General features: G+C 39.1%; 1 protein-coding gene across 6 annotated transcripts in view; it reads right to left on the reverse strand.

Annotated features, from left to right (window-relative positions):
* FOXP1 (forkhead box P1) overlaps window positions 1–25,449 on the reverse strand; it is a 401,475-nt gene that overhangs the window by 332,306 nt on the left and 43,720 nt on the right. For 3 of the 6 annotated variants that reach the window (XM_055414316.2, XM_055414317.2, XM_055414313.2), the window contains exon 2: window positions 14,973–15,033. The gene's annotated coding sequence lies outside the window, so the exon portion shown is untranslated. Of the gene's footprint in view, window positions 1–8,933; window positions 9,025–14,972; window positions 15,034–20,933; window positions 21,098–25,449 lie in introns of those variants that run through there. The other 3 variants (XM_055414315.2, XM_088831578.1, XM_088831577.1) reach the window with 3 other exon arrangements.

Consider the following 25,449-nt stretch of genomic DNA (forward strand, 5'->3'; position numbering starts at 1 on the left):
CACTTTCTCCCAGATAGAGAAGAATTCCTGGTCCCTGCCCTGCACACCCTCTTCCCCCTCTCCCTTCCCTCTTTCTCAATGGTCACAGACACAGAGAACACTCAGGGCAGTGTCTACAGAGGTTCCTCAGTGTGAAGTGCTGGGGACACGAGCCTAAGGCTCCTTTAATGCAGTCTCCATATTTAAGGTCTACAATAAAATCACGCCTGAGACAATGAATCTCAGCACAGCCCTGGAACATCTTTTCACACTATTTTGGTCACACAGTTTAGGTTTCAAAAAGCTTGTGGGTCCCAGATCTCTTCATGTGAACTCAGGAGCATCTGGGTGTCCACAGCCTGGACTTAGAAAACTGTAACACTTAGATGGAAGCTGCAGTGTAGCTAAAAGGCTGCTTTAAAACCTACAAAAATCAGCTGGGTGGGTCCCTCCAAATGGCCCCATTCCTCACCTGTAGATCCCAAGTGAGAGATGACAAAGAGAGGAAGATGATTTTTACACTGCTACCCTGAAACACTCAGAAACCATTTCCTTCTAAGAAGGACCTTAAAGATTTTGCTTTTCTTTTCTCTTTGGGACCAAGGGAAGGTATCAGGAAGCCTATTTCACTCCTATTTCCACTAGGCTCCCTGATAAAAACAGACATCTAAAAATGTTTTCATTATTTTTAAAATTAATCTACAGAAAAATTATTAACATCCTTAACAACCTACTACTACATTCCATGTGCTATGCTCACAGTAAAACGAGCTGACATTATAGAACACTTGTTATATACCAAGCATTCCCTGGTGGCTCAGAGGTTAAAGCATCTGCCTCCAATGCGGGAGACCCGGGTTCGATCCCTGGGTCAGGAAGATCCCCTGGAGAAGGAAACGGTAACCCACTCCAGTATTCTTGCCTGGAGAATCCCATGGACGGAGAAGCCTAGTAGGCTACAGTCCACAGGGTCGCAAAGAGTCGGACACAACTGAGCGACGGAATGGAACGGATTGCTCTAAGAACTTATAACTTGCAGTAACTCAGTTTATCAACAAGGGAGGTACTAGGTTAGTCCCTATTTTTTTAGATAAGGAAGGGGAAAAAAAGGCTTGGAAAGATCTGGTATTTCTCAATATCACAAAGCTGAAAAGTTGCAGGACAGGGCCTAAGTGCAGAACTCTAAAAAGGAACACTTAACTCAACAGTCCTTTCTATGATCTTCACAGCACACCTGCGAGATGGGCCTTCCACTGTCCCCTGTGGGGACCTGTGAGCGAGCAAGTCAGAAACAGGCCCTGGGATTGACACATCTTAAGTCAGACGCAGCCCCTCCCAAACCGCGCTTCTTGGGGGTGGGAGTTGGGGGACATACTGGACTGAAACAAAGAGCTACCCCTTCCTCACTTCAGCATCAGAAATGTTTATTTTTTCCATTTAAAACTGGTCATGTTTTGAACTGATGATAACAGTAACCCAGCAAGCACACAGACAGGAGCACAGGTTCCAAGGGCATTCTGGGGAGTGGGGAAAGCCAAAGGAGGGTCCAGGGTGGTCCTGGCCTGGGGCCTGCCTGTCCTCCATCAGCCCTGAGTGTGGGAAGTCTTGAGGAGGAAGAGTGTATATATGTGTGTGCGTGTCCATTTATTTTTAATCTGTAGATTCAGGGTTGAGGAGAATCAGCTTGTTGCGCTTACAGACTAACAGAGCAAACACCCGGGGCGCGGGGTGTAACTGCCAGTGCCCCCACTTTCCTCTGCAGCTCAACTGTCAGCAACATTCCTACTAAACTGCGGGAATGGGAAGGGCATCCTGAAGCCCACGGGGCTGTCCCCAGAATCTTACTGGGTGTCCCCAGAATCTTACTATTTAGTTGGACACAGCCATGCTTCTCTGGAAACTTCTGGAACCAAGCACCTGGAAGATACTAGCTTACTGAGTAAAGGGACTGAAAGAAATGGACAGAAGCCTCACGGGCTGGGGAACACAGGCCCTACTATCCGCGGTGTGATAAGGGGGCTGGAGATAGGGCCTGGCTGAACACTGTTTTGGGGGTTTAATTTGAGATGCTGATGATAACAGAGCATTAGCAGAAACAGTAAGATGAGCAGCAGCTAGTTGCTCTTACTGTGCGAAGTCCTTTATACAGATCTGTCAATTTGTGCTCACCATTAAGCAGTGAGGTATATCCACCTCATTCACAGAAGTTTCCTTTTTTGGTTTACCAAATATTCCCTGCTGCCCCCAATACCACCAGGAATAAGCAAGCACTCAATAATTATTTACTAAATAAAGGAATAAACTCAAAGCATCAAAGTTTTTGAAAAGCTTGTGAGCCCCAGATCTCTCCATGGGATTTCAGGAGCATCAGAATGCCAATGGTCTGGCCTTACAGTATTTTACACTCAGATGTAATCACTTGGTGAACTTACTCTATACATTCGGGCATAAGAACCAATGGTCAAGTAACATTCCAATGACAGGATCCCTTCTCTAGCTGCCCAGCACCTTGGATTCCCCATCCCCACTCCTACAAACCCTGACTGCTTCCCAAGCTATGAAAATTTAAAAGAAGAAATATAAAGAGTCTTAAGAAACAAAACTTCTAGACTTCATTTGCAACAATAGACTTGAACAAGAGAAAAAATGAGGTATACTTTTTTCTTCTACAACTTAAACGACAATAACAAAAAATACTAAAACTCAGTGTTGGCAAAATTGCAGTGAAATAAACATTCTCATTCAGTATCAGCCGACGAATAAATTGGTGCATTTTGAAATGCACAATGACATCATATATAGAAAATCTGTAACAATTCCAAAACTTCTCTTCTAGGAATTTCCCCCTATAGGATATATCTAAAGAAATTTCCCCCTGTAGACTATATCTAAAGAAATGGAAACTGATTAACATTTGTGCACATATATGCCCACTGTAACATATTACAGAAAAATTGGACACAATTCCCACACTCAACACTGAAGAAGAATTAAATTTTGTTATATACAAAAAAATGATTAGTATGCAATCATTTAAGACGTCTTCATGACATAGGGAAACGTTTACCATCTAATGCTAAACTTAAAAAAACCCCACAATTCTATATACTGTATGACTGCAGTTATGTTAAATATGTGTACATCAAATGAAAAAAGAAACTATACGTTATTCCCAGAGTCAGGATTCAGATTACTTTTACTTTTTTATTTGGTCAACTTTTCCACAATTCCCTATAGTGAGTTGGTTTTTATACTTATAATTGGAAAAAAGAAAAAAAAAATAATGAAGCTCACAAGAATTGTCTATTGTATGTTCTATTACCACTAACATTATGAGAATTAAACTAATGAAGTGATATGACCCTTCCAGATGACAATTCTACATTGGTCTTTATGTATTTTCATCCTACTTAAGAAAATAAAGAGAGGATGTCAATCCTATTCTGGAACTAGGGGAACAAGACCTCAGAGCTAAGCAGTTCCAATCACACAGTGTGAACCTCACAAACAATGACCAACACATCTTACTGTTCTTTTGTGTCTCAGTCTTTGGAGAAATACATGTCACGTGGGAGCGGCTCATTGGGATGAACCAGTCAGACAGAGACACAGTAGACATCTAAATTCTCATGCTATATAAAATACTCAACTATTAGAAAAATCCCCAGTAGCTGTCAAGTGGCAGAAACATTTTAACATTACACAGAACTCATTAAATATCCCTGTATAAAAATAAAAGGCACAGAGAGGGAGAGAGAGGAAGGGGCGAGAAGGAGTAAGGAGGAAGAGAAGAAAGGCGGCAGAAGAAAAGAAAGAAGGATGAGGAGGAAGGGGAAGCAGAGGTGGATGGAGCAGAAGATTTAGAAGCTTGAGCAGGAGGAGAAAACAAAGGAGGAAGAGAAAATGAAAAGTGGACATTTTCTGAAATTAACATATTTAGATGATCCTTTTCATATTTCATGTTTTTAAACATCGGTAAAGGGTGTTAATTTCCCTTACCATAGCTGGAAAAAGGAAAGTGCATTGGAAATGAAATTTAAGAAAGGGCCATCCACATAAAAAATACATTTTGGTTTTCATCAAGTCTATTATTTTTAACAGTGAACTTTTTAACAATGAAATTTTAATATTTCCACTTGTTTTTGATATTATATCATAAAAGGGAGGAAGAGGTATATTAAAAGAGACAAGGACTCCCAACATAGTCAGCTACAATTACACGGTTGATGGGAGAACATCGTTTTCCTTCTCTAAGTCTTAGTTTCATCTCCAATAACTTATAAAGAATAGATTAGAGAAGGCTAATGTTTCTTGGTTCTCTCTGAAGCTACAAATCTAAGGACTAGGCATGGAAATGGCCACAAAGGACAGAGATACACAGCTCAATTTCAAACACACAGTCAGCCTCCCAGGAACTCAATAAATATGTGTTGCCTAAACAATTAACGACAATACTGCTAAGGTCTGGCATGCAAGAAAACTTAAAACTTTTATACTTTAAAAGCTGTCAAGACATTTGAGTTTTCCTGGGTAACGTGGACCAAAACTCAACTGAAACAAATTTTGGAGATACAAATCCAGACCAAGTAAATTCATGGCTGTTCTGGGAAAAGAAAAGGAATGATGTTTAGGATAACACAACAACGAGAGGATGAATGGCTGCCCCTGGAAAGAATGCAAAGTTCCCTGCTCCCATGCTGCAAATCAAGTTGCTAAAGTGAAAAAATATCAAGAGATGATTCAGATCAGAAAAGAAAAATGTCGAGCAACTTTAAAGTCCAGAAATGTTGAAATCAAAGTTAATGCAAAATGTACCTCATTATGGAAAACACATGTAGTCAAAGCTAGGCGCTGATTTCATGTGCCTCAGATTAATGTTAATATTATTTAAAAGTAGAGGGAGAAACTGAGTGATAATCTGTAATTCCAATGTCATACTTATAAGACTAATTCAAGATACTGAGCTATCTTGAGACATCCTACCCAGGCATACTAGCCATCATAAGTAACTGGAGGGAATCAGAAGACCCGTCATTGCAGGAACAGATAACACAACAGTGGAAGTCACCAAGGTACCCTAAAAATAAGACTGAGATATAACAGTGATGTATCTACTCCAGGATGTATCTGCTCTGGGAGTAGGTGATGGACAGGGAAGCCTGGAGTGCTGCAGTCCATGGGGTCACAAAGAGTTGGACATGACTGAGTGACTAAACTGGTGACAGTGATAACATGGGGAAACACTCGTGATACTTCAAGGGTAAAGGCAGGAAACAAAATGGTATGCACAGTACAAGTGCATGTAAACAAATCTGCACACAAAACACCGCCGGGTGGAGGGAAAACGCTGAACTGTTTAGATGAGGCCACCAGTGAAATGTTTCTTCCTATGCTTTCATGCTCTTCTAATTTCTTTTAATGCCATTTTATAATGAAAACAAATTGAGAAGTACATTTATCATCTTCCACAAAGAGGGGATATTCTTACCTCACCCAATACCACCTTAATGGTAGTTAGTATCTAAATAGAGAAAATATACGTTTTTCATTATTTTACCTATAATTTCCTAGATGCTTGAAGATTTGGGATCAGCCTAGAAATCTCGAAAATGTTCAACTGTTTCTGAATTTGTGAATGAGCCAGAATCTTTGATGCTCTTAGTTAATTTGAAAGACAGATGAACTCATCAAAGACTACCTATATTAGTGTAAGGCAAAGTGAACAGACTCATGTGCAGCTCCTAATCTAGAGACCAGGCTAAACACACCAAGCTCTGAGGCACTTTAGATGATTAAAGACTACATTTTAAGTTCAAGATGTAAGTATACATCTCCTTTTACCCCTGCCTTTTATGCATATTTAATATCAAAACCACTGGATTAGAGATCTGAAAAGCTAGTGGAGGTGATGGAATTCCGGTTGAGCTATTTCAAATCTTGAAAGATGATGCTGTGGAATTGCTGCACTCAATATGCCAGAAAATTTGGAAAACTCAGCAGTGGCCACAGGACTGAAAAAGGTCAGTCTTCATGCCAATCCCAAAGAAAGGCAATGCCAAAGAATCTCAAACTACCGCACAATTGCACTCATCTCACATGCTAGTAAAGTCATGCTCAAGATTCTCCAAGCAAGGCTTCAGCAATATGTGAACCATGAACTCCCAGATGTTCGAGCAGGTTTTAGAAAAGGCAGAGGCACCAGAGATCAAATTGCCAACGTCCACTGGATCATGGAGAAAGCAAGAGAGTTCCAGAAAAACATCTATTTCTGCTTCATTGACCATGCCAAAGCCTTTGACTGTGTGGATCACAATAAACTGTGGAACATTCTGAAAGAGATGGGAATACCAGACCACCTGACCTGCCTCTTGAGAAACCTGTATGCAGGTCAGGAAGCAACAGTTAGAACTGGACATGGAACAACAGACTGGTTCCAAATAGGAAAAGGAGTACGTCAAGGCTGTATACTGTCACCTTGCTTATTTGACTTATATGCAGAGTACATCATGAGGAACGCTGGGCTGGAAGAAGCACAAGCTGGAATCAAGATTGCTAGGAGAAATATCAATAACCTCAGATATGCAGATGACATCACCCTTATGGCAGAAAGTGAAGAGGAAGTCAAAAGCCTCTTGATGAAAGTGAAAGAGGAGAGTGAAAAGGTTGGCTTGAAGTTCAACATTCAGAAAACGAAGATCATGGCATCTGGTCCCATCACTTCATGGGAAATAGATGGGAAAACAGTGGAAACAGTGTCAGACTTTATTTTGGGGGGCTCCAAAATCACCACGGATGCTGATTGCAGCCATGAAATTAGAAGACGCTTACTCCTTGGAAGGAAAGTTATGACCAACCTAGATAGTATATTAAAAAGCAGAGACATTACTTTGCCAACCAAGGTCCATCTAGTCAAGGCTATGGTTTTTCCCATGGTCATGTATGGATGTGAGAGTTGGACTGTGAAGAAAGCTGATCGCCGAAGAATTGATGCTTTTGAACTGTGGTGCTGGAGAAGACTCTTGAGAGTTCCTCGAACTGCAAGGAGATCAATCCTGGGTGTTCATTAGAAGGACTGATGCTAAAGCTGAAACTCCAATACTTTGGCCACCTCATGCGAAGAGTGGACTCACTGGAAAAGACTCTGATGCTGGGAAGGATTGGGGGCGGGAGGAGAAGGTGACAACAGAGAATGAGATGGCTGGATGACACCACCGACTCGATGGACATGAGTTTGAGTGAACTCCGGGAGCTGGTGATGGACAGGAAGGCCTGGCGTGCTGTGATTCATGGGGTCGCAAAGAGCCGGACATGACTCAGCGACTGAACTGAACTGAGGGTTCCTCTCTCTCCACCATCCCTCAGGAGATGTTGGGTCACCCTAGTTTATCTTTAGCAAGAATCTTGTTCCAGCAGTTGACCCAGAATCCCCCCTTACCCCTGATGTTTTCTTTCCAGAAACCTTTCAGCTACTGACCCCCTGCCACCCCCTAACTCTTTGGCTATAAATTCTCCCTTGCCCACGCTGTATATAGAGGTGAGCTCAACGTCTTCTCCCTCCTGCAATATCTCACTGCAGTATTTCCTACACCTACCGCGATGGTCCTGAAAGAAGTCCACCTTACCATCTTTAACAAGTGAAATTAAAGAACTGTCTCCTTTCATACCATAAACCCTCACCCCACAGGCTTCCCTGTTTCTCTTAATGGCAGCCCCATTCTTTCAGAAGTTGTTTAAACCGAGAGTCCTCAGCCTTCTGACTTCTTTCTTAATTACTACAAGCAATCCATCAGTTGATACTACCCCATCACTTAAGACAAAAATCTTGGGAGTCATCCACTATGTAACTGCTTTCAAACTTCACAGCTATTTTACCAGGACTTCCTTGGATTTTTCCTAGATAAGTTGAAATTTTAAATATCAAACTACATGTGTTAAGATTTCACAAATTCCCACCACTTCTACTGCCATCCTCATCATGGCCATCAGATCTCACTGAGATTATTACAATGGATTCCTAACACATCTCCCTGACACTCACCTCACCCACCCACCATTTACTTTCAAAACAACTTCCAGAGTGATCCATTAAAATGTGACTCAAATCCTGTCTCATCTCAAAGTCCATTCATGGCTCTCTACTTCACTAAGAGACTAAGAGCCTTAATGCCCTACTACGTCTGGCCATGTTATTTCTGGCCTTGTCCGCTACTACCCTTTCCCTTGGAAGACTTCAATTTTGCCACAGTGGCCAACTTACTCTTTTTTAGAACATGCCTTCTTGGCTCAAATGCCTGTGCTTCAGTTAGACTTATCCTGGCCATTTACAATTGCAACTCCTTCCCTCTGGAAATTTGACCTCCCTTACCACCTATATCTTCTTCACCACACCTATCACCTCATATTTACTTATTATGTTTCCCTACCCGTCCACACCCCCTAGAGCCACAAGCAGAGGCCTTGTCGCTCTCACTGCTCTATCCCCCACTGGCTTGAGCAAAACTGTCCAACAGAAATACAATACCGGTCACGTATGTAATTGTAACCACATGGGAAAAGTAAAAAGAAACCTTGAAATTAATTTTAATATTTTACTTAATTCAATATATACAAACTATGCTCATTTTAATATATAATCAATAAAGAAGAATTATTCAAACAGTTCACATTCTTTTTTCCATACAAATTTTTTGAAAGCCTTTGTGGATTTTAAGTTTATAGCACATAAGTTTGGGCTAACCACATTTCAAGGGCTCAACAGCTACATGTGGCCAGTGGTTTCAGTATTGGACAGTGCAGATCTAGTCTACTGCATTTTTCTCTACTCTTTGTATACTTATCCTATTTATCATTTAAATTCTTGGGCACAGTCCAGTGAATTGATTACCTAACTTCACAATGGGTCCCAATATGCTCTTTGAAAATCACTGCTCTAAATAAACTTTAAAGAATGTCACCTGTAATGAATGGTTTAGGACACTTCCTTTGGTCTCCAGGGGCTGCTCACAATCCTTTGAAAGAGATATTGACTTCCAGAAAAAAATAGGCCTGGAGGAAAAAGTGTGGAAGTAAAGATCCATGCCAATCTATAAACTGAAATCATCACAGTCTATCCAATGATGCAAGATTTTAATTAAAAAAAATATTTTTTAAATAACTCACTCCACTGTCAGACAATTAACAAAACATCTAATTACCTTTAATTATATACCATATACCTGCTAATATACAAGATTCAAGGGAAAATCTGCATGATCTTCACACTTCAAAAAGAGTGTACCTAAACAGAGCACAAAGATGTCAAACTTTTCATTTTTCTCTCCTCTCACTCTGACTGCACGTGAAGGCCATGAAAGTACCAGTTCAGATCAAGGACAGAGCAGTGCAAACTTAAATGAGTAATTTCACTTGCCACTTATGAAAAGTCCTACTCGCCAACAGACTTTTTAAAAGATACCATCAAATTTCAAATTCAAACTCGGCCCTGGGCAGAAGGTGTCAACTTTTAAAACAGACTCCAGGATTCTACCATTGGCATACCATTCACTCCTTTAAGGTCCTGAATGCTATTCGACACTAGAAAGTATGCAGTCAAGGTTATCATACATGTGCTACCCTAAACAGAGTTTTGTTTTTGTACATTTTTGAGCTTCAGATTTTCTCTGAGATTTTTGAATTGCCAAAGAAAGGTAATACCTCCTACATCTCTGTTAAGTTGTTATGTTTTCAACTAAGCTGAAAACTTCTTCCAAAGATGCTCAAGGTGGACAGTTTGGAGATTTGTGCCCTTGGCAGATGAAAGAGCCAAAACATCATTTAAAAAAGATGACTAAAACCATGTGTTATTTATTTTTTTCGCTGTGCAAAATATGGCTACTTGATAACTGTTGCAAATACTGTCTTTACTACAAAACATGCCTTCATGTACGTTTCAACAAGTGACTTCTGCTTGAAAACGAACTCTATTGAGCATATTTCTCTGGAAATCAATATTTAAAATTTTTTTCTTTGAAACGAACATTCAAGAGAGACAGCTCTTGTTTACAGAGTTACTTAGTTTAGCATTATGGTTAACAATGTTTAAAAACAGCTAACTTAAAATGCAAACATTTAAATTCTGAAGTTTAACTGTTGGGAGGCCAAGTCTATTTCTATGGAAATACAAACAACATGAAAAGAGTAATTTTCTCCCAATTCCATTCCTTGGGAGAATATTTCAGGGTACCATTTTGTTGGATTTAGGAGTAAGAACTCATATAACTCTGAGATTGTAAGAAAGTTAAAAATTTAAATGCTTTGGATGAACTTTGAAAACATTATGCTATGGGAAAGGAGTCAGTCGCAAGAGACCACATATTGTATGATTCCATTCACATAACATGTCCAGAAGAGGAAAAACTCTACTGATGGTATTTGTATTTGTTGTTGCCAGGGGTTGCGTTGAGGGGAGTAACTGTTAATGGGTATGGGGGGTCTCTTTCCAGGATGATGAAACTGTTCCAAAACTAAATTGTGATGATGGGTGCAAACTCCGAACATACTAAAGACCATTGAACAGTTCATTTTAAATGTGTATGAATTATATCTCAATAAAGTTATTAAAAAAAATTAACAGGCTTGATAACATTCACCACAATACTGGCATGAAACACACAAGAAAATCAAATTAGTCTAGCATAGCTTTCAGATCATGGTAAAATACATAAAGCTCTGACACCCCGATCTCCCTGTTAGAGAACACTTTCACATAACCACCAATATCTGCCCTTTAGAACACTTGTCATCATCATCACACATAATGTCTGTCCTCCCCTTTGCTGCATAAACTCTAGGAGGACAGAGACGGTATCCTTCTCATGCAGTGCTATGAGCCTGGCATCTGGCACACAGCCATCAATAAACACCTGCAGCGATAACTGGTGTATAACACATGTAGTATTACATACATCTATATGATGTATGAATGAAGGAAGGAAGGAAGGAATGCAATATTGGGTTGGGGCAATTCAGCCAATCAAGTTGCCGGAGTGCTAAATGTCCCCTTAAATCTGTTCTCCTATTCTCCCAAGCTCCTGGCTACCCAGCTAGAGACATTCCCCAACAGCCACTGCAGCTTCTTGTGAAGTGATCACAGTTTAATCAATTAAATGTCAATGGATGTGACGTGTGCAATTTTTAAATCATTTGCTTCAAAGAAAATTGCTTATAACTCTTTGATCTAACAAAAAATAGCTCAAACTGGGGGTAGAAGAAAAATTGAAATGATCACACTTTTTTTTTTTTAGCTTTCTCATCAACAAATTGACTGTAAAACTGAACCAACACAAAATATGAAGCTTTAAGATGACCAATGTTTAAAAATAACCATTTAACTGTCACCTATACAGGTTTTGTAATTATCAACAATTACTCCCAGTGCTAATCAGAAGTGAATCAAAAACAATGAATTTCACAAATTGGATTTTAAGTTTTAGCAAAAGTCTATATGGGTGAATTGCGAATGGTTGGGGGAAGCAGGGGAAAAACGACATAGATACCTATATTAAACCAACAAACAAAGGTGGCCATGACAGAATGACAACAATATAATTGTGACCAGAGCTGCTACTGCTGCTGCTAAGTCACTTCAGTCGTGTCCGACTCTGTGTGACCCCATAGACGGAAGCCCACCAGGCTCCCCCGTCCCTGGGATTCTCCAGGCAAGAACACTGGAGTGGGTTGCCATTTCCTTCTCCAATGTGTGAAAGTGAAAAGTGAAAGTGAAGTCGCTCAGTTGTGTCCGACCTTTAGCGACCCCACGGACTGCAGCCTACCAGGCTCCTCCATCCATGGGATTTTCTAGGCAAGAGTACTGGAGTGGCTTGCCATTGCCTTCTCCGAGCAAGTTGTCTTTTTAGCTCCAGTCTTGACATTTTACATGACCTTGGATGAGTTACTAATTCAATGTGATCAGCTTCCCAGTTTGTGAAGTGGGGATTATAATAATTACCAGCTACCTTTTAGGAATGCCAGCAACAAGATCCATTTGGTAAAGCGCTCAAATCTACCTGGAAGAAACTGCTGCTGCTGCTGCTAAGTCACTTCAGTCGTGTCCGACTCTGTGTGACCCCATAGATGGAAGCCCACCAGGCTCCCCCGTCCCTGGGATTCTCCATGCAAGAACACTGGAGTGGGTTGCCATTTCCTTCTCCAATGTGTGAAAGTGAAAAGTGAAAGTGAAGTCGCTATTCACTAACAAGTAGGATGACAGTTATTCATGATCCTTCAGACTCTGAATCTCACTGTGAAAAAAGGCTTCGTTTGGTTTTCAGAATTTGCCTGGCCACTTTCCTGCATATAACCAGTTGTTTCCAGAGTATCAATGTAGGCACACTTACTTGTGTTTATGCTGACTGTTAATGATTCCCAGATTCCAAATTTAAGGAACTCTTGGCATCTGAAATCTACATCCTCTGTGTAATGTAGAAGATGGTGCTAGTTTCGTGATCATCACCATCACTAAAGAGTGTGGTCTCTCTGCTGAAGGTTTATTCACTGGGAAGAAATACTAAGCATTCTGTCCAATTTTATACATATTTTTAACAGATCTTTTTTTTCCCCCTTTATATATAAGGAATAGTTTTCGAAGGATCCTTGAGCTTGATAAAAGGTAAAAAAAAAAAAAAAAGTACACGCAGCTTATTATTTGTCTATATAACTTATTTCTAAGAAAATATAATGGAAAATGGGGTCAAAAACCAAACTTATATTGTTGAAGAAAAACAGTTAAATAATAAAATGTTAATTGGAAGCAGGAAAAATGAAGTTGACTTAGAAAAAAGTATCAACAACAAAAAGTTGAAGTTGTTAAGGAAAAAAACTATGAACATTAAGCAAAAATTCTTACTCTGAGATTCCAAGCTGTCAAGACAAAAAGAATAATTAGATGAATGTGTTGTTCAGGTTCCTTTGTTTTATGAAAGAAGACAACAGAAGGACAAAATTTTTCTATGGTCCTGAAATTTGACAAGGGGCTCCTGACTTGCAGGATAGCACATACCATAACACACCATATTCTTGACCATATTTACAAAGAAGCATTTTTTTCTCCCTATATACTACCTCTCTTAGTCAACAGTAATGACACATTCCTGGAAACTTTCTTTTCCCCCAAACATGCCCTTGACTCACAATATCTTTAACAATATCATGAAACTGGGAAAAATTTTTCTATCCAAATTCAAACATTTTCAGGTTATGGGTGAAGCATATTCATCATAAAGACATAAGTCAGGAGAAAAATAATTTATGCTTACAGATAAATTATAAATTTATCTGAATACATATGAAAACCTACTAATTAAGTCCATTTTTGGAGCTGTAGGGATAACTATCAAGGTAAATATTTTCTAGTTTCAACCACTTTTTCAGTTTTAATCTTTAGTTTCACGAGAAACTTTTGCTACCAGCATGAAATGAGTTCAGCACCTGGCATGGATTTGAACGAGCAACACTCTGGACTGAGATCTTGTAGGGATCACAGAGACAGTACACAATGTGCATACAACTCAGCTGCCGGGGCACAGATAAACCAGCCCACACAACAGGAAACAGTGACTGGATGACCCTTTGCAGAAAAAAGTTGCAGATCCCTGAAACAGATGAAGATTGGGAAACTGGGAAGTGCTTTGCTGAAAAGCACTCTAGGTATGACTTGATAACCTTAATTACTGGTTGGAATCACCCCTTCCCTAGCTGGGACATCTGAAAGGTACTGTATCCTCCTTGGAGGACAATTAGGTGCTTCCCACACGGTTTAAATTAAACAACAAAGATGGTGAAAAGAGGCAAGCTGGTTGGACTTTTTAGTCCAAATGAAATGTGCCAGAATGCAAATAGAAAAATAAATTCCTGCTTTGATAATACCTTCTAGGACCCCCAAGCCCTGAGTAAGATTAAAAACAAGACCAATCTAAGAATCATCACATTATGAAAGTTTCACAAAAAACCTTGCTCAACTAAAGAGTAAAGAAATCTGTATCTACAAATTCATAAACTTTAAGTTGGTAAGATCTAAACAAAGGCTTTGTGCAACCAGACTGGCAAGTAACCTGTTTTAAAATTGACACAAATCTACTCAGTCAAATGGAAATACCACTGGACAAGATTCAAAAATAAAATGAAGACACTTGCTCCTTAAGAAACATCAGACTTGAAAATGACCTGAAAGATGAACTTGAGTGAGGTGACCCCTGCCTTCAATGGAGAAATACTTCGGGTATCAAGAAAAAACAAAAAACAAAAACAAACATGTAGCCTCCATAACCATTTTAACCAGAGTGCTTTTTTTTTTAAACCACTGCTCCCAAAAGTGAGTTTGAGAAAATTTAATTTAGCTTTCATTCATCAACCTACATTAGTCTCTCTGAAAACTTCTAATTTTAAAATCAAGTACTCATTTGATTTTCAAGTAAGGTCAAGAGAACAAGGCAGCTGAGCACTGACATCACAGGGACATGCCCCACGCCACACAGCAGTTACATCAACACGACGCGTTGCTATGGTGCCTGACTGTTAATTTCTGAAAGAAGGTGATTATAAAGCCTCCAGATGAACATCCATCGGATGACACCACTTCAGCACAAAACACTGACACGCGTTACTCCTATTTGCAGCATGTTAATTTTATGAATCACCACTTTTGTGATGTGAATATTCCTTCCTAACTTCAAAACTACCAAGTCAACTACCAAAAAAAAAAAAAAAAAAAGGAGGTTAATTCCCACAAACAGGGGAAAAGTTTGATAATATTTAGAGGGGAAAATGTGACTATGTGAACCATTTCTTAAGAGCAATCTTTTCTTTAAAGGCCTCCAAAAATATGCTACATATGTACTTACACAAATAAATACATGCAAATTTGATAATTAGGAGATCTGAAAAGAACTGAATTAAGATGCCGAGAAGGCAGCAGATAGAGTCCTTAACGTAATTCCACTAATTATATTTGCATTTACCTTTTTTGGCTTCTGGAAAGCAATCTTCTGTTACAGTCACCTCAAAAGGTCACTTCTTACCCTGAAAACAAAAGAGAATATAAAAATTTTGAATGTCAAGACAAAGCAGCAACCACCTATTTGCCTGGGAGAGATGCACGATAAACAACGAAAGAACTCAATTCTATTTAATGGCAAAAGACACCCAGAGTTAATAAAAATCAGTGCCAAGACCTCCACTTACCGGACCACGTGCCTTTGAGCTCTTCACAACAACTTGGATGTTGGAAAAGTCAAGGTGAAACATTTCACATTTTGCTTATGAACTTTTTCTCATCGTGTTGTCTATCCATTTATTTCATGTGGAATAACCTGTGAGTCACAGGCCTTTGCTGTGGGAAACCAGACTGCTACTCGAACCTGTCTCTGTTTGGTTAACATTCACGACATCTCTAATTTCATTAAAACAAACCCTCCTCCCGCCACCCACCCACCCTTGCAAGTGAGGTAGTTCTTATAGACAAGATGCTTTATGCCACTCTGGACCTTTCAAAATGAATAAAAGCACCACAATTTTCAAATTGGGGAGGGGTTTCGGGGGTCATCAGTGGGTGAAAGCTGTTCTCACAATGTTTTCCACTTACAATATATCTACCAGATCTACTCAGTTCAATAAAAACGGTTCATGTCAGATGAAATAAACAATTCAAGTTTCCTAAAACACAAAGAAAGCACAGAAGACATCTAACTCCCGCATCTGCATACTCCCTTATGCAAAACAGTGTATAATCCTTTAAGAAACATTACAAGCTGCCTCTTTCTGCCCATGTAACTGGGATCAACATATGGCACAAGTGAAAAGAAAAACATTTGTTTATTAATTTAGATCAAGTTACCAACAGGGTACAGGATTCATTCCACATCAATTGACCAAATGCTCGTATAATTTTTTTTAAGATGGTGAAGTCATACCATTCTTTTACTGAAATGTTAATATCCTTTTGCTTACTCTTCAGAACAATATGTAATGAAGTAGTTTAAATTTTATACAGAATATATCTCTGCTCATCGCTCGGCTGTTGGCCCTGAATGTGGAAAGGCAAACATCACTGAGAAGAGTTAAATCCTATTTCACTAGGGCTAAAAATTTGAAAGTGGTACTTTGGTGTATACTATCTTTGAGGAATTGATCAGAGGCCAATTTATGACATTTCCACAAGCAAGTGTATGCAGATTCTTGCCATTAAGATTGGGAAAAAATGCAGGCTCTGAGTGAAATCATAATTTTCATGTTTACTGTAAGAGGAAATTGGAGGTTTTCACCATAAATGTTCACCATTTGGGTGGGGGAAAACCCTAAGCTCTGGGACTTGAAATTACTATTTTGCAACCTGCCCCAAATCTTTTTGTTTTGACACAAAACAATTCAAATTGAAAATGAAAATCGTGTACTTTACTGCTGAGGTGTGTCACCAGGGATTGGTTTCTCCAGGGATGAGAACTTGGTTAGAGGGCAAACGGTGATTAAAAAAAGAGAGAGAGAGCAGTGATGGTACGGTCCTCAAGGTAATGCTGTGATCTACAGAGCAGCCCCGCCCCACACCAATAAGAAGAGCTCATTAGACAAGAGGCAAGGAGACCATCTCCCACAAGAGCAATTTCCACCTCCACCACTCATCCCATCTTAAATGGAAAGTAAGTGAACTCTGGCAGACCCTACTCAATTCAAGGCAAGAATGCCCTTCTACTTGAGAAGAAGGGCAATTTTTACTTGAGATGTTCTCCAACGTGTGCACTCAAAACTAATTTTCATGTTTGTCTATTGAGTTGCATCTATTTTTGTATGTTTGGCAGTTGGGTCTCTAGTATCAAACTTTGCAATGCAGATAAGATTGTATTGGCCTGGTAAATAACTGTACCTTATTAAAATTAAATTTTAAAAACTGCTGAAAATGCCTACTTTGAATAAAGTTATCTCAAGTGCTGTATTCAAACCTGCAGAACATTTCCAGGTAAGTGCTGAGTCTGCTTCTCTACTTGCCTATCTACACAGATAGGTAAGTGAACACAGAGCAAAAGCGTAAGATAGTTCCCCCCTCACAGATCTGTAATGTTCCCCCAGAAGAAACAAAAGTTAATAATAACAATATCATACAATTGACCCTCCATCTTGTAATTACTAAAGGAATATAAATGTGGCTACATTTAATTTTTACTTAGACACAAAAAACTGGGAGTGGAATACAAACCCTATTTTCCTCCATTTTGAAGTTCCAAAAATTTTAATACGTATTGTACATCTGACCACGCATTAATTTATTTCTGTTGATATTAGTTTTTAGCATACATTAGCAAAGTAATCTAAAAGATATTTTTCCAGCTTTGCTGAGAAAAGATTAATAGTTCAACAGCTGTTTGCCATCATGCTAAATTAAATGAAATATGTCAATATAATAGACAAGAAAATTAGGGAGTAGTACTGGGGTCTGAGTCTGTATCATTACTAGCCTAGAAGAATCAGAAATCAACAACTAGGAGAAAAATCTGCATTTCATTTTTTCAAAAACAAAAAGCTTCCGTTTCCAAAACTGCTATTAAAAAAAACACACTATGCCTTATTAAATATATCAAATACATATCTGCATGTTTACCAGCAGCACAAGCACCAAAACTAAAATTATTAAGTAATGCTTTTAAGTTAAAAAAAAGAGATAAAAGAAAAATATTGCCCTCCAGCCCACTTGTCATCTCTCAAAAGAGTCAAAAAAATAAATCTCATTTTTTCTTTTCCCCGCTTTCTCAAGTTCCCTATTAATTTTAGGTTTTTAAAAGTGAACCAGGAATACAGTAAATAGGAATTACTTTTTTTTTTCCATGTCAATCTCCATATACGCAAGATCCTGTGACAATAGAAACTGTTCAAAGTGTGGTTTCTTAACTACTGTATGCGGTAATGTATTTACCTAAAGTTGTTTGATGACCATAAAGACCTTGACTTTTCATCTGCGATCACTAGGTTAGAAAGCTAATGCACCTTCTTCTTCTTCTACCTCCCCAATTCCCCCTATTCTCCATTAGGGATTTTACTCTGTAGACCTTCTTTTAATACAGTGCTTCAATTTCATAATTAATTTGCGTATATCTGACCCCTAATTTAACAAATGTGATTTTGCCAATTGGTAGAGCCTCGTTGGAACAGAGGTGCAGGTAAACATGGATGTGTGATTTTATTTCACAGGAAGCTAAAGGAACAACACATGCTCTATGTTTTCCCATTAAAAATATTTCTCCTTCTTCTTTCATGGAAGCTCAAGGAAATGATATGCATCAGGATTTCAACATTGTATTTATTTTGTACAAGTATACAAGAGACTGTGAAAGACAGCCACCGTATTTCATTTCAACCTTCAATCCAGTGACTGCCGGATGAGAACCTACTGTGTGTCAGTGTCCCTGAGATGCAGGGATAATGAACACCAGCTCCCGTCCCATGAAGAAGGTGGCAGTTAGGAGTTTCATCTCTGGTTAGAGCAACCTCCTCTTGAAGTCCAGAAGGATGTTTCAAACCTTCCATCCTTCCAGATATCCCCATGAAATGACATATACTTCATTTGAGAAAACAGAAAGTCTCAAGAGGCCTATTTCCAAGAGATTACTGGTCTCTTTGACCCGTGAATCTTAACTCACGTGGGCTTTTCTGTCTTGCTTTTCAAAGATGTCCTAGAATAACAGAACTATCTCAGTACAAACTCGACTAGCTGAAAAATGATAATGCAAGGGTCACTTCATTTTTTTGCATTCAAGACAAGAAAATCCACTTAGAAAACAACCTCAAAGTGTTTCTGCACCCCCTCCCGCTTTAAATATTTCAAATACTGAGTCACGTTTACAGAAAGAAAGAGGAAAGAAAGAGGGAAAGAAAAGTGAGAAATGAAGGAAGAAAAGAAGGGAGAAAAACAGGGAGAGTAAACCAGAGGGAAAAAGGAAGGAAGAAAATTAGAAAAGAAAGAAAAGGAAAACTATTGTGTAGTAGAGATCTCTGGGACCAGAGGCGACCTTGGCCATCACCCAGGTTTGCTGGTTTACAAGGACCATGTCCTTTCTTCTTCTGTCTAAGAAATCTACCACTGTGGCTCCATCACTACCCATTGTCCCTTCCTATTGCTGCGAGGAAAATTTTGCTTCCTTTCTTCCCACCATCTGGGACCCTCAACTAAATCAGAGGGACTGACTTTTGGGCCCATTCTCATAAGAAAAATCTAAAATACTCTATGTGAAGTAAGCCACATGGCGCAGGCGAACCTGGCGAGGCTTGCCCGTGAAATGACTTCAGGCTGGCAGCCCCCCAGCAACTCCACGTTGGCCCATCTCATTTAGAAAAAACCACTCTCTTACCTTAAAGGAAAGTAAAACCCTGGTCATGGTCATGTGAAAATATTTTATAGGTATCCTTTAGCAGGCTTTAAATGTTGAAACCTAAAAACAATATTTGCTGTTTTCTCTTTGAAGCTCTAACAAAGCCTTTGTTTTAGATTTACCTTGAGTGTGTGCAATAAGAGTTAATAATCAAATCTGTCCCAACCCCCACAAATGTTAAACAAAAAGATAAAAGAAATGCAAATAGCTATTGTCATGGAAAGTTAAAGTACCTGTCTGTATTTTTAAGTGAAAACTATTATCTCTATCAATCAAAATTTAAGAATACAATAGCGCTAATCACAGAAGGTGCTCTGACGGAGTTACTTTTCCTCATTTAAAAAAAGTATTTTTCCCCTTAAAAACAGAGCATAAAAGTAATATACTTACAATTAGATAAGGTATTTGTAATTTTATTATTAAAAACCTTCAGCAGCCTCACTGTTAATAAATGTTTCTAAGTCTCGAGACTGATTTTGTACCTATGAAGATCCAAGTCCCTACATATTTTAATAAGGTTGATGAAATTTTATTTAAATTCTCAGTTTCCAACCTGCGGGGGAACAGCACACTCTTCTGTTGAAAAGAGTTACTCAGACAGAGGCAACAGTTAACTGGCAGTGAAGACTCCTTTCCAAACCTGGACACAATTCCTAGTCTCTGAAATGTCTTTACATAGGACGTATCTTCCCTTGGACAGCTCATCCTTCTTAACTGTGGCAATTTATTTTTGAAATTATCACACAATTTCTACCACCATTCCCCAGAATGATCAAAGGGCACAGTGTATGCCTCTTTTTTTTTTTTTTCCTTAATTCACTTTTTAAAAGACTGGATGAGACCCTGAATATCGTGCTTTCTAAAGACAGTACAGGAACAAAAACTAGCAAGACCCCAGATAGTAAAACAAACAGCTCAAGATTAAAATTCCTAGAGCAAACAGTTAAGCCAGGATGCCATTATGCAGGCTGAGCCTGGATGGATGTCTCCTCCACTGTGGGGCCAAGAGGCTGTCATCTTCCCCCCAGCAAGATCAGATTTCCTTCCCTCCCAACCGCCTCTCTGAGCAGCACGGCCAACATCTCCAGTGTGCTATTAATATCAATGAAGAGCCGATTCGATTTCCACTGAAGAAAACCCTTCCTATTCCGGCACAGACCTTCGGGGAGGACCCTGGCCCGGGTATAGACAATACAGCAGCAGAGTTTCACTGCTTTCTTACAGTTCAGTCTTGCACACTGTTTGAAAGCTTTTAGCAAACAATGGCAGCATTATCTCCAGGATAGTTACAAAACAGGATTAGGACAAAGAATAATAAAGCTGTTCTCTCTCTCTTTCTCTTTCTCTCCCTTTTTTCTCCCCCTACCCCAACCCTGAGTTCCCAAGAGCCTCTCTCTGCCAGTCGAAGATTTCAGCCACATTTCCTAGGAGGCACCTGTACTTGTCTATTTCAACGCCGCCAACTGACAAACGGCCCAGGAATCAGGATCAGAAAAGCGGCAAAGTAGCCTCTCAACATTTGGAAAACGAAACAAAAGTATGAGCCTTGGCTTCGCACACACTTACCCGTTCATGGTGAGGAAGGGAAGCTTTAAGGGGCCGGAGAGGCAATTTTCACACAACGGAAGAAAGTTGAGAGTTGGTGAGGGAGAAAGTGCAGGCGCTGGGAAGCCTGCGGGCTCCCGGGGCTCCAGGGCTGGCGGCAGTGTGAGCAGGGACTGAAGGTATGTGGGCTAAACACAACAAAAGCCACTGCCTTACTCTAGATTAAATATGCAGGAAGAGGCCCCTTTGCATAAACACAAACACTCAGCAAATGAATAACTGGCTCAATCAGACGCCCGCTGTGCCTTCTACCTGTCCTCTCTCTGACAGGAGACACCGCCTGTTCCAAGGGGACAAGGACTAAACAGGAGACAGTTAAATGTTCTGTTGCTATAATAACAATTAAAATGAATTGCATTCATTAGTAATTAAGAACTCACCCCTGGGGGGGGGCGGTATGGGGCTGGGGTCGGGGGAATGCAGGGTTATTTTATCTCCAGCTACTCCAAAAAGAACTTGGCTTAAGACACAGCAGTGGAGTTTTACTGTAGCTTGCATTTAGGTCTCTGATATTCAACGAGAGGTTTAAACAATCAACATATTTTTCAGCCACAGTTTAAGGTCAGAAATACACCTCTTGTTTCTCTGATTTATCCCATTATAAACCAATCCTTGTGAGTCTGTACCTAGAGAAAAATCTGTCTCATCTATGTATAAATATTTTCATATATAAAATAATACATACACAAATATGTAGAGGCATATACACATACATACTCTCATATATAATATTCATTCATACCTAATTAAAGAGAAAAAAACAAAAAAGAAAAAAAGTATCCCTTTACACTCTTTATAGTTCACTAATGATTTAAGAAAAATAATTTGAGTCTTCCAAAAATACATCCCAAACGTCTGCCTTTCAAATGTCATCAATCCATGACCACTCATTTAAAAACATCACCCATATATTAGAAAGAATGCTTTTAACTGAGTGGCCTCAACCACTCATAATTTCAATTAAATAACATAATTACAGTCAACAATTTTCTCCATTTCGGCAGAAAATATGCCATACCTCAACATAATTTGTCCTTAGAACCGAGGAATTTAAACATGAGGAAAAACATGCGGGCGCTAGGAATTCACTGCTGCATTTTCTCAGCTTATGGAGTTAACTCGCACTCACCTCTAACCTCTGACTGAATGTTCCAGCTACGTGTTGGTCTTAGTAACTTAATTATTTTTTAATAACTTTTGCAGTATTAAATGATTTCGATTGAGACATAAATAAGATTATGTTCACCTACTTCCTTTTAGCGCCACATATGACTTTGGGGGCAAATCTAACACTCCTGTTCTATAGGATGTATCTATATTATTATTGGACCAAAAAAAGGGTAGGTCACAGATTTTTCAGAACCTCAGAGGATGCACATAATTATGCCAGCTAAGGGAAATAACAAAGTGACTTTATATTTTCAAAATGAGTTTTATTTTACTAACACCACGCTGTTTCCCAGCTATATCATTCTGCCCCAGAAGGAAGAGAATATTACTGTAAAATTTTTTAAAAAATTGTGTCACAAACCAAAAAGCCAGTCTTAAACATATATTACAGTATAACACAAAAAGAAAATCTGAAAATTCTCAAAGCCCCCCAAAATAAAACAGGTTCTTTAAGAGGGGGTCCCAAGGAAACTAAAGATGCTATTCCATTCCCTGTTTTGCCTTGAAATGACCTTCCAAGTCAGGTGTTAGCTAACCCACTTTCATAGACGATAGTGATCTAACCTTGATGCAAATAAACCATAGAACAAAATTTAATCAGTATATCACTGTGAGAAAAGCCTTTGTCCATCCCAATGGAGCTTCTAATGACTGTTTTGGCAGTTCTGGCGGGTAGTTATGCTTCCCAGCTCATCTATATCTCATACTGGTTGAGCAAGCTAATGGAAATGCTGTTAGTGGAATCCAATATTAATGCTCTGTATCGTGCAAAACTGGATGCAACTGAATATATTATACAATTATAGGTAGTATCTAATTCCATAAGTATTAGATACTGTCCTCGAAATTAATATTTTAATGAGGATAGTGAAATAAAGACGACAGTCCAGGTAAGCTTTGTGGCCCCAGCTAAGCTCCTTGCCGCTACAGTGCTGGATCCCCGAGCAAACAACACAGACATAGGGACTGTGACAAAGATCCGTATGCAAGCTTCAGATGCTGAGTGACACATACTGATGCACAGAGTCAAAGATGTCATCCTCACACCAGTGCCACTCACTGTAAGCTTGAGAGAGAAAGCAGAGGGGAAAATGGGGGACGGGGGAGGAGTTGCAGTCAGACCTCCAGAAAATAAACAGGGTGTACAGTTTCAAAGGCTGCAGACACAGACATTTCATTGTTCAAGCCAATTATCAGTGGAAAATAATAACAACAGATGGATTCAGAGTCACTGACTTTTCATATGCACTTCATCTCGGCGGAACAGATGATGAAACGCGAGAGCTATCTCAAAAAGGCAAAACATCTTTCAGTAAAAGAACTCTACGGTCCAGATGGGGACCTTCTAAGGCTGCTGATTATCTTCTTATAATGTTGTAAGATAGACTTACTAAAACATTTCAAGAACTGATCAGATATGATGCGTACAATGGCTTCATTATTGGAAGGAGTTGCCTCAGACTTATGACTAAACCAGGCAGAGATTTCAAAAAGGTTAAGACTCTAAGTTTCCTGTTTCCTCATCAGGGACTGCAGGTTCCAACTAAAAACTGGAAATTTGTGCACAACAGGAGAATAAACCATCGCCCAAGGATCCCACATTTGTGCTCTTCTCTTGTTTGAGCAGAAGGAAAAGAAAAAAAGACAGAGACAAACTGGGACTGTGAAAAGGACATTAAATTATTCTGAAGCATTCCATCACGATGGGAAAAAAGAGCTCCAAAACAATTCCTTATTAAAAGCATTCAGTGATAAAATATCATCCTTTACTTACATTTAGAACATCTTAAATATTCCTTGCCACTGGTGACTGCAAAATATAATTTGCTTTCAGTAGGAAATAAATATAAATTTCAATGATGGTGTGAAAAACAGTTGTAATAAATGCCAAGCAAACACGAAGGAAAAAACCCACCAACCAACTCCACAGCATTCCCACTTAACTTAAATATCATCGAGTCAGACCTGCAGATAAAATACAATAGGTAAACCACAACCTGCTACAAGAGAAAAAGTTAAAATCTCTCATCAGATAAACCTCATTCCTACTGGAATAACAGCGTAGCTGTACTGTCTGTATCCATCCATCTGCCATCAATTCTACCTTCCTAATTTTGCAAAAATCTCTCAATGGAATTAAAATATGGTTGAAGTCACTGTGCTAAGAAAAAGAAGAGCTAATCTCATTATTTACTAACATACTTAACATTTAAAAATACTTTTATGAACACACTGTTGACTTCACAAGTTTATAATGTAAGTTTAAAAAAAAAATTTAAGAGCAAGGCTTTTCTTTCAAAGGACTCTGACAAAAGTAAATTCGTAGCAGAACATACAAGCATGAAGAAAATATCGCCAAGGGCCAAATTCTGCAACTGCTTTAAGAAGCAAACAAGAACACAAAAGATGTGTAATGCAACCATCTGGCTCGCCTCATACTTTATCAATGCCTCAACTTTCTCCCCCACCCCCTTAGCCAGCCCACACCAATGCCACAAAACCAAATGGCTTCACTTATGTTTCCTGCATGGCAAATTTACACAATGCACTCAGAATACAAAAGTTGGCTTTTACACATAAACTAGTGTCTTAACAGTTTTCCTCACTTGAATGATTTTGTTATTACTTATTCAGTGCAGGCCTTCTTCAAAAAAACATGCAGAACCTCACTGTGATAAAGATGTCCGCACCTGGATCCATTGGTTTAGGCTCAGAAGAATCCCCCTGAGAAACCCTCATCTCCACTATTTTGTGTTTTCTATGATAATCAGATACTAGATATGGACATCTGAAAAAAAGAACCCTAAAAATACCACAATTAAATCTTTACTTTTTTTCCCTTTTTGCTCTACATTGAAGGATGTCTCCCTAACTGATTATTTGAGATAACAAGACCCACTTTTAGTCACTGTCCTTGAATGTCAGCATGCCCACTGCAATCTTTCCTTATTCTTTCAGCTCATTCTACACTTACTGAGCAACTACAGTGGTGTCAGGAGCTGGCTGGACAATGAGTGACCTAAATTGCCATTATCCCATATGATAATAGAGACTGCCTGCTACATGAAACCAAGAATGCCACATTTTATAAAAGTTCTTCCACACCAGGTACGCTGAAGCGTTGTATTTATGTACATACTTATCTGGGCATGCAGATACACTAGATTTGAGAACTCGTGGCACATCTCTAAGTGTCCAATTGCTTTCAAAGGAAGGAATTAAGACTTTCAACAAATCACTTTTGGGTAAAATCGATACAGGCCAGCATAAATGATTCTCACAAACAGGCAACAAATTAAAAATCACA

The sequence above is a fragment of the Moschus berezovskii genome, chromosome 24 (genome assembly GCF_049115385.1).
Source record: "Moschus berezovskii isolate FMDL1 chromosome 24, NW_MosBer_1.0, whole genome shotgun sequence".
NCBI classification, from domain to species: Eukaryota; Metazoa; Chordata; class Mammalia; order Artiodactyla; family Moschidae; genus Moschus; species Moschus berezovskii.